Genomic DNA, 9,750 nt, shown 5'->3' with positions numbered 1-9,750 from the left:
CACCTGAACACTGTTCCTCTGGAAAGAAAGCTTGAAGAGAGTGCATGTGTTGCGGCTCTCCGCCGAGGACATATGGTTCGAAAAGAAATATCTGAACGTGAAACGCATGAGGCAACTGGTTATTTAGATGTTTTGAATGCGAGGTAGCATTAGAGCCAATCATTACTTAAATCCATCGTCCTTATTAACCACCTTGAGAATCGAACGTATCTCGAGATATAATTTGCCAAATTTCGGTATCCAAATGACCCGAAATCAGAGCTACGAAGTCCACGAGCGGCAGTAGTGACACGACCTTCGCCTTATATGGGGGCTGAGAGCGGTCTATCTGGCCAACATATTTGCGCCTACTCCAAGCAGCTCCATCGCTCCAAACTACGTGGCCCTCTGACATGAAATGCCTGTCGCTCTTTCTGCTCCGTAGTCATGGTTGCGGCTCATTGGCATAGCAAAATTTTAACAATTATATCTCGAACTACGTTGATTTCCCAGGTTGTTCAACAAGGGCGATGGATTTGCGTAATGAATGACAATAAGCCTGCTATCTCGCATTTCCTACTTCTAATTAATAAGTGAATCAATTAATTTTAGCTAATTAGTCGTCTAAGAGTTACAAACCCTTTCCCACAGGACGTCCGCCCCGTCGCATATTCCGCCTGCACAAATGGCATATTTGCTGCTCTCACAGCTTGTTTAGCAAGAAAAAAAAATGTAATTAACCTTTAAAAAAAAAACCTCTATAGGAGCCTAATCATTACCTTAGGGAGCACCGGCCATAGTGTCAACTCATAACGTGACACAGCAACTCAACCTGATCGGAACACTTCGTTGACAGTACCAACATGTCCTGGACGTTATTGTTAGAAAAGTTTTCTTTATCCATGTTGCCCCTCCCTCCATGGTGTCAGTCTTGTCCTTGGTAGCTGCCCGCAATACCGAGTGGGATTGCTGTAAAATATAGAAATTTTGAGGCACTATTGGTATCTTCGAAATCGAATCAGCCCATGTCATAGTCACAATTTATTTGTTGTGGTTGTCGTTCGAAATCGAACCCAACCTATAGTTACTCATAATGTTTTACGGTCTGAGTAGACTAGACATTTATCGAAGAGGAAATGCATTGTGGAATCGGGACACATAGTTTTTGCATAATTATAGCATATTAGTCGGGTACATGACCTCATTATTACCCGCATTAGTGGACTTCTGGAAGAGCAAATATAAGTGACGTTAGGTGTTCACAGGAAGCTATTTTCCTTGAAGACCATTGCGGAACCCTCCCTACATGCCGCTTGGTGGAGTGCAACGATTTATCAGTTAGTTATCCAGGACAATGTGACACCATACGGATCCTCAACGTCACATTCGTGTTCTTCAAAACAGTGTTCAAAGCTCTGTCTTGCTCTGCGCACCGGTGCATTATTATCCTGACACAAGATGACGCCATGTGTTGCATAATGTTCGAATCGTTACGTGCACGTGGTCGTCCAGGGTGACCGTATAGTCCTTGGCACTGATGTGCCCGCCAAGCCCGCGAAGCAGCCAAGGCGAAGAAGCCTGCGAAGAACTTGTCCACACGTAGCCCTCACATATGTGTGCAAGGTGGTGGTCTCATCGGACAAACATTACAGCTTGGCATCATCCAAACTGCAGCTGGCATAATATTGCCGACGAATCTTGCCATTGACTCTATAGTGGACATCCGCCAGGAACAGTTTTAGTGGATATAGTTTATTTGGGATGCTTATTCAATGCTGCAACTTGGAAAGCTGTGACTCCATGTTTTGTGAACAAAATTCGTGTCGGTTCCTCTTGTCGAGCAATTTGCTCCTGTTCCGTTCGTACCTCTTTGTGAAATGCTAAGGTTTGTGTCACTAGAATTGTTTCAGTTCGGTTGTTCAACCTCGATACTCGTTGTATAACGTTGTATGTAAACCTATATAAGCCAAAAGTTTAAATGTGTAGCTTACTGTGTAGAAACTTGTTGGAACACGTTCGCCTGGATTCTTCTGATCACGTTGCTGTTGTCACATATAATTTGCGCAAAAGTCGTTTTCCGTAGTTCCTGCAGTTGAGCTAGAGAGAGAAAGAAACCCGAAGAAATAAACAAGATGTTTAAACAATATAATCAAAATTTGCGGGTGCATGCCAATGCATGCCAATTTTACGATGTGCTCATTATAATTGCAGTGACACATGCAACTGATTAAAAAGAGCACGTTAATTGTTCCAATGCAATGGACCACTTTTACAGACCTGAATACGAGATTCTCTTTGAAGACCCATAGCTCGCATGGATGTATTTAGGCAGAGTTATTTCAGTAATTAATCAAGTATTTCCGAATGGGAGGCGTCCGCGTAAGTTGGAATAGCATACACTCTTATCTTGCCAAGCAGTTCAAAATGTATATTCATTTTTTTTCTTTTTTACTCAGGCTTCATGAAAACGTTTCAAGAATGCGAAAGACCGGATCGCATGGCGTAGCGGTTAGGAGGATCGCCTTCCACGGCAACACTGGGAGGGGACACGAGTTCTAATTCCGGCATCGGCTGTAATGCCTGCGGGTTTCTCTGGGTTTTCGGGAAGACCTTCCAGACGAATGTCGGCACAGGTACACCCTGAAGTCGGTCCAGGACGCATACTAGTTCCCCTGTCCCACACCCGTGCCTGCTGTCCTCTCTCCATGCCAACGTCTGTACGTCGCCAATAGCCACAGTTGCTTCGTTTCGCTAACACGGAATACAAAATAATGTGAACGAAACAATTTAATGCCGAAACAAAAAGTGACTGTGCTCATGAACGTTCCCTTTTTTTTGTAAAATAATGACTTTCTCGTCACATGAGAGTAAAAAAATATCGTTAGCCAATGCTTTCAAATTTCTTACTTCCTTTATAGCTGAAAGCTGCAAACGACAATAACACCTGGTGGCCAATAGAAAATACTCAGAAATATATACTCAAATAGAACTAAAAACATGTCTAACCTTCCTAAACCTGCTGGCATGATGCCGGCAAATATTTACAAATTGCGTACAGATATTCTTTTCTAAATAACAAACCCTTGCGATGTGGAACATCTAATATAGGTAATGTACACCATATAGCGCAGTAATACAGTAAAGTGCTGCAGTGCGGTATTTTTGTTAGTTATGTGATGTCATATGCTTTGGCAGACAATCGCGCCTCACCAGAACGCCATCCGAATACGAGAAGTACCCAAGCGTATTCCAGAAGAATCAGATGTCATTGACGTAACGCCCGTTTGACGGGTATTGCGGAAAAGGATTTCGGGTGTCTACTTCTGTAATTACTGCGGAAGCTCCATGCATAGAAGTATATTAGATAAAGCGATACGGACAGGATGAAACGTTCGCGAGCTGATGGAATAGAAGGAGGCACATTGGCTTGTGCTCCTTATTGTTCTATGATACCTTATTCACGCGTTGGGAAAATTGACCGTGTTACGGTCTTGAAAGAACATCTCACGAGTATACGGTACAGATTACTCTCTGCGTGAGCATGTTATTTTCCTTTTAAGGATGGTGCGATATGTAACACGGTATGTATGGTACTGGTATACGGTATATGGCACGGTATATGCGGTATGTATGATACTAGTATCTTTACCCATGGGGTCCGTTACCTCGAGTGAAGGAACCAGCTTCGTTCCCATGCTCGTAGTAGAAGCGATCTCCAAACTTTAAACTGTGAAACATCTGTCCAAGTATGCATGCAAAGGTGGGTCCTACAACGGCACCAGCAACGTGGAACTCGGTGAGTCCTGCGGTGAAGAGGTCAACGTCCCTGGCATTTCTGAAACATCAATGCACATCATTTGTATTGATGTATACTCATAAACAGTAGTGCTCATGAACTGAAAGTGCGTTATCGTCCGGCAACTTTGGAAAATAAACGGTTTCAACACCGTAGCTAATTTCTTTAATTCGAGCATTCGAGCCTGATATAGTCGGATTTGGCAACATTTCGGCCGCGTAAACTGTACCTCCAGATAAACCTAATGAAGATTCAGCCACCGTGGTAACGATGCCTGGAGACGCTTGGTTATGTCTGGGGAAATTCGAGGGCGTGACAACTTCGAGAGGTGAGCCACACTGATGTACAAGTAAAAGCATGTCGCACACACAAAAAAGTCGACAAGTAATCTGCTGGAATAAACAAAGAAATCAGCAGGAAAACCTCGTGGAAGAGTAGTAATATAAAACATGAGCGAGATATATGTACTGATCCGAGTTTCTGCGCATGACTGCATGGATGCGTAGGTGAGGTGTGTATTGGTACCCTGAGGAAACATTTTAAGGAAATTACTCGTTTATATGAGTGCTTGCGTTATATACCTCTGCTGTCACTTTACGGGTCATGCGTTCTACGGGCATGGAAGGTGTCTCACGTGAGGTGTGACTGAAGGATATACTTGTCTGAAAATTATGGAACCAACGGTGCCTATCTTTCGCGAACTTTTGCCATAGTATTCGGGCACCTTGATCAATTTTTAGTCGCGCTGAATTGACAACAACAACTTTATATAAATGATGATGAGTGGGTAGTTTCATCGCCAGGGGTGACACTCTACCCCGTTGCTGGTGGTAATGTGGTGAAATGGAATAATCAGTCGTCTGACAGTGAGGACCGAAGTTCTACGGTGTCCAAAAACTTGAGAACTGCTTTTAGGGAGAGCGTTGGTGGGCTAGATTTGACCATGGACCAAGCAATTTTGACATAGTGAAAGGGCGGGAGCCCAGCTGATTTAGAGACACCGATAGTGTGGATCTGAAATGTTAGTAGTGCGGGCAACGGAGAAAGCTGTGCTCTAGATCTTGCAGATGACCGTAGTGATGCCCTCTAGGAGAAACAACTTCTCGTAAACGGTAACGCCACTGAGCCACATTGTGTCGCATTCGATGAATACTTAATTAATTACTTTTTATATACAAGCCCGAGGAGGCTTCTAGAGTTATATTAGCCATAACGTCTAAATTTAGACCAAAGCTATACCTCAATTTTCCTTGCAAGGTAGGACTCTACCTTCATTAGCCTTTACTTAGACCACACCAAAAGCTTCTCTGTATGTGTGTACTCTTTCAGAAATGTGTGCTGTGCTGTGCCTGTGAAAGTAACACACTCTAGGTCACACAAGAAACACATTTTGCCAAAAATTTATTTGAAGTAAAGCTATTACAACACTGCGAAAGTGACTAGCATATGCACTCTACGTTTACGCAGCACTCTGACTAGACAATAATGGTACAGGTACTTATCAAGGCCTAGAGAATGATTAGACAGCAATGTTCATAATATCACAACATATATTGTTGAACTTCTAGGAATACCATTGAACTATTAAACTCCTGCTACTTATGTTCCCTGATGATGCATCTGCAACTCTCGTAGGCTGACTCTGTAAGCACTCAAAAGCAAAATATCCATTTAAACCAAATTTCAATAGATACTGAGCGCCCGAAAAAGCGGTCGAATGCCCCACATTTTGGTAGCATACCCGCGGTATAATACGCTCCAAGTGGCATACATTGACATGATAGTAATGCTATGATGTTTATAACAACACAGCCCAATCAGTCGGACAGTCAGCCGAACATTGTTATGATCAGCTGACAAATATTCGACCAATGTAACCTAACCCTGTCAAAAAAACGACACCGAGCAATCCTCATGGGTCGTTCCACGCCAAATGATCCGAATGTCCTGCTTGTGGAAAAGCGTGTGAACCTAATCGCACGCCCGACAAGATGGTGATCTGCGGACTGTTCATAGCAGTGACATAGGGTACGGTTTCCAGTTGATATCTGTGGCACTTGTTGGCAAAGGGGGCGGTGTCTTACTGCTTAAAAAACGATGCCGCGTTAGGCAGAAGCGTTTTTACCCTCGGGGCGTTGCCAGGAGCTTACTGCCTTGGTCTGGCACGGAAAACAGTTTCTTGGTGTACCCCGCATTCTGTTGGTATGTTACTAAATTACTGTTAGTATGATCAGAGTTTGGTTTACTTCCCCAGCAGACGGATTCCCCTATGCTCGACCCCCTCAGTTCTACTCCAAATAATACCATAGCTACTGCGTCTTACCAATAGGTATTTGCCAAAGATTTACTGAAAAATGTTGAAGCGCTCTTGAGTTTTGAACCGGCCTCGGTGGCTCAGTCGGTAGCGTGTGCGCCTTCTGATCCCGAGATCGCGGGTTCGAACCCGGCCGAGGACGCCAGCAACTTGGTGGCGGGGTACAAGTTGCTTACACACGCCGTCTTCCGCGAGGGACGTTAAATACGGGGTGCCGTGTGATGAGCTTTCATCGCACGTTAAAGAACCCTCAGGTGGGCAAAAGCAATCCACAGACCGACCGCTGTGGCGTCGCTCATGATCTCAGTTGTCTCGCGACGTAAACACCCAATTATTATTATTACTTGAGTTTTGAAGGATCAAGATTTACGCAAAAGACGAAGGAAGCAGTCGAGAGGGCGGACTTCTCCACATGGACAGGGTTTTCTGGCAGAGAATGACAAAACGAGACCACAGCAATGTGCAAAATGCGATTTCTTTGGCCAAATGCGTAAATTTTCCGACGTTGTAACTAGAGAGCAATTCACTATTTTTAGTTAAACTTCGGCAAATGCCTATTGGTCGAACGGAGTATCAATGGTAGTTTTTTTATATGTTCTTTCGGAAAAGAACTAAGGGGGTTCGAAAAGGTCTTTGGATCATTTGCCGTGGAATGACCCTGATGACTAATGATTGACATGATGACTGTGGAATGACCCATCAGTCTGTAATTTGGGACCTAGATGGTCTGTGACATCGGATAATCAAGGTCCAATTTCATCCATGCGCACTGCGCCTCTTGTGCTCTCCTCAAATTAGTAGCCGTGTCAAAGCAGCCTCAAATCACACAACTGTTATTTACACGGATTTGAGCACTCATCATCGAGATGGGGATCGCTTATAAGAAACCACACGAAACAGTAAACAGAAGCAACAAAAACTTGATTCAGCACTTACATGTCTTTGAAAGCGTACCGTTCATCATCAACACACACGCCGTAATCGACAAAGCGTAACCTCATGCGGCGTATGCGGCGTATGCTGCTATCCGCAATGTCCGACCAACGAACAGAGACGACCAAAAATTCCTTCCAAGCAGTCAGCTGCTCGGCGATGGTGTTCATCTCTGTTTCCGTAGACTTGGGGACTCGTGTTTTTCCGTCCGGTTTGCCCTTCTTGACCCAACTTCGGCGATATTGAGCTTCACCACCAGCTCGCGACGACTCGATCCATTACTTGCCGCTTCGTACGAACTTAAAGGGACTCTGACCAGAAACTGTGGGAGCTCTTTCGTACCTGTAGTCGATAAAGCACCCAACAAGGACTCTCCATGCGAAAATTCACGCATTAAAACCCCACGGTTTCTCTAAACTCGAATTTTAAACATTCGACTTCATCCGAGTGCAGCACGCCTAGCGTCAAACCGAGAAAACATACGTTTATATAGAATATCCACCCCGGTCCACCATCAAGATGACGTCAACACGGGGGCCACTCGCAACACCCACAATTGGCTCAAACGCGTCACGTGGTCACGCAATATCTGTCAATTTCCTTCATGAAATGGCATTTCTACGTTAATATGTTTTTGTTACAGAGCCTCAAAAAGAAAAATATACCTGCATTTATCACCTGCAACAGTTTCTACGATTTTCTTTTCAATCTGTACACGGCGTTCGATATATGCTTCCGTATCCGGTCAGCTGTAATGGATGCCGTATGCCGAGCTTGCGAACTGCGAACTTGTGTGACTCCCGGTTCATCCTCTTTGTTCGGGTCATTGGGTTGGTGTTGGAGTTGGTCACCATATTCTGAACGTTTCACCTATCGTTGCGGTGTACTGTTCTTGATCTGCTGCGAAGCGATGAACCGCAACGGCAGTCACTCGCCTCAGCGAACTTCTGTCTGCTGCATCTCAAAGGAGCATGGGGACCTGATGATACCTTCAACTAAAGAAACCAAATGTGCTCTCGTGTGGTCCTGACGGAAAAGTAGTATCAACAAGGTTAGCACATTTATTTTTCAGTTCCAAGTCTACGTACTGAAAACCATGCAGGTGCAGTCGATCATTCTCATAGCTGTTGTGTAACGCGTATGCTTTCTTACATATCCCACAGAACCCTCCACTTTTTCGACCAAGTTATCGTTATGAGATCCTTCTGATGGCTTCTTACTAGGCTATGCCGCTCCGAAGCATTGAGATGACGAAGCGTCGTGGTAGCTGCACCTCTGCCTTCGAAAGATGAATCAGTCATTCCACACTGTGCTTACTGGCTTTGTGTAGAGTCTGGCAAATCCGACAGACTTGGACTGCCTTTTTCAAGAAAGTTTGAAATGTAAGTATGTGTATATTGGTTTCACATATCCACCACATATTGAGCGTGTGTATGATTGTACTTTATATGCTACAGCGTATCAGCGTACATTATTATTCAACACGTAGTGTGGCAAACTCGACATCAGTCACACAAAGCCAACAATTGCCTTTTCTTCAATTGCTTATTTTTATCATATGTTTTTGTCTATATCTCAATTTACCAACCAACAAAGTATATTATTTTAGTATAATCGTCTGATATTTAACAAGTCAGTTTTACCATGGTTTTGGCACACTATAGCCCGAGTTGCTTATGCGTCATTAAATTGAATCATCGTCATCTTCAACTGCCATTATTCAATTGAAGTGCCAGGTGGATATAATGATATGGCAAGATATATTTTTTTGCTGTCATCCTGGAATTGCTCATTTCAGAAGAATAGTCACCGTGAAGTTTGTTTTCGTTTTCAGAAACATTAAGAGGACTAAAACCAAACACTTTTCTTTCAGAGCATCCCTTATGCACCTGCATTTCAATTCCAATCTGTATTACAAGAATGACAGACCACTCAACAGAGATGAACATCTGAAAGTGAAAGAGCTGGAATGAAGATACGTTAATCTGTGTCAAAGGTTCTTGGTATGTGTGCGAGTCGAGGACATAGGTCTCAAGCTTATTCCTGTCTTCAGAAGAGGTGACAACTATGCTCCTTCTATCTATTAACCAGCTCCACTTTTTAGTAAACTAATGGAGCACATCATGTACTACCACGTTGTCAACTAAGTTGACTCTGTCAATTTCTTTTTTTAAATTCCAGCATGGCTTTAGAAAAGGGTATCCAGGCAAAACTAACGCAGTGGAATTCGTTCACAGCATTTCAAACTGTCTTGATTTCTGGGTCCATGTAGATGTAGTATTCTTTTTATTTTGTAAGGGCTTTTGACACTGTGCTCTACGCTCGCGTGTTGGCCAAAGTAGCCTAATTAAAATTTGATCCTGCTACCTGGATATGCAGTTTCTCAACTAACCGTAACTGTGGCGACAACTCGTGAGGAGAACCTATCATATCGCCACCATGCAGCATTTGTTTTGTTACAATCGCTTCACATTTTAATCTAGTCAAAAGCAAGGCCTTTTGGTGATCGGTCTTGTATAATTACGTGTCCCTCCGTTATGTAACACCACACTGGGTTCTTCAACCTATGAGAGAGAAATAAATATATTGCCAAGTAAATTGTCTACAAGGCTCGTTATTCCATTTCGCCACACTACCACAAGCAATTGTTAGAGTAGTGGCCCAGGGTATGAAGCCCGCCACTAATCATCATTCAAACAAAGTTCATAATGTAAAATGCTTTACTCAG

The 9,750-nt window shown here is 43.5% G+C and overlaps 1 long non-coding RNA gene across 1 annotated transcript; it reads left to right on the top strand.

Annotated features, from left to right (window-relative positions):
* Positions 1-7,714: 7,714 nt before the first annotated feature.
* On the top strand, positions 7,715-9,105 carry LOC135365722 (uncharacterized). Its single transcript, XR_010413919.1, has 3 exons — positions 7,715-8,073; positions 8,186-8,404; positions 8,896-9,105. It is a non-coding gene; the product is annotated as an uncharacterized LOC135365722 (long non-coding RNA).
* Positions 9,106-9,750: the final 645 nt, after the last annotated feature.

Source organism: Ornithodoros turicata, chromosome 1 (assembly GCF_037126465.1).
Source record: "Ornithodoros turicata isolate Travis chromosome 1, ASM3712646v1, whole genome shotgun sequence".
Lineage (NCBI taxonomy): Eukaryota > Metazoa > Arthropoda > Arachnida > Ixodida > Argasidae > Ornithodoros > Ornithodoros turicata.
Note: the sequence above shows the minus strand (reverse complement) of the source record. Positions and strands in the feature narration are given on the sequence as shown.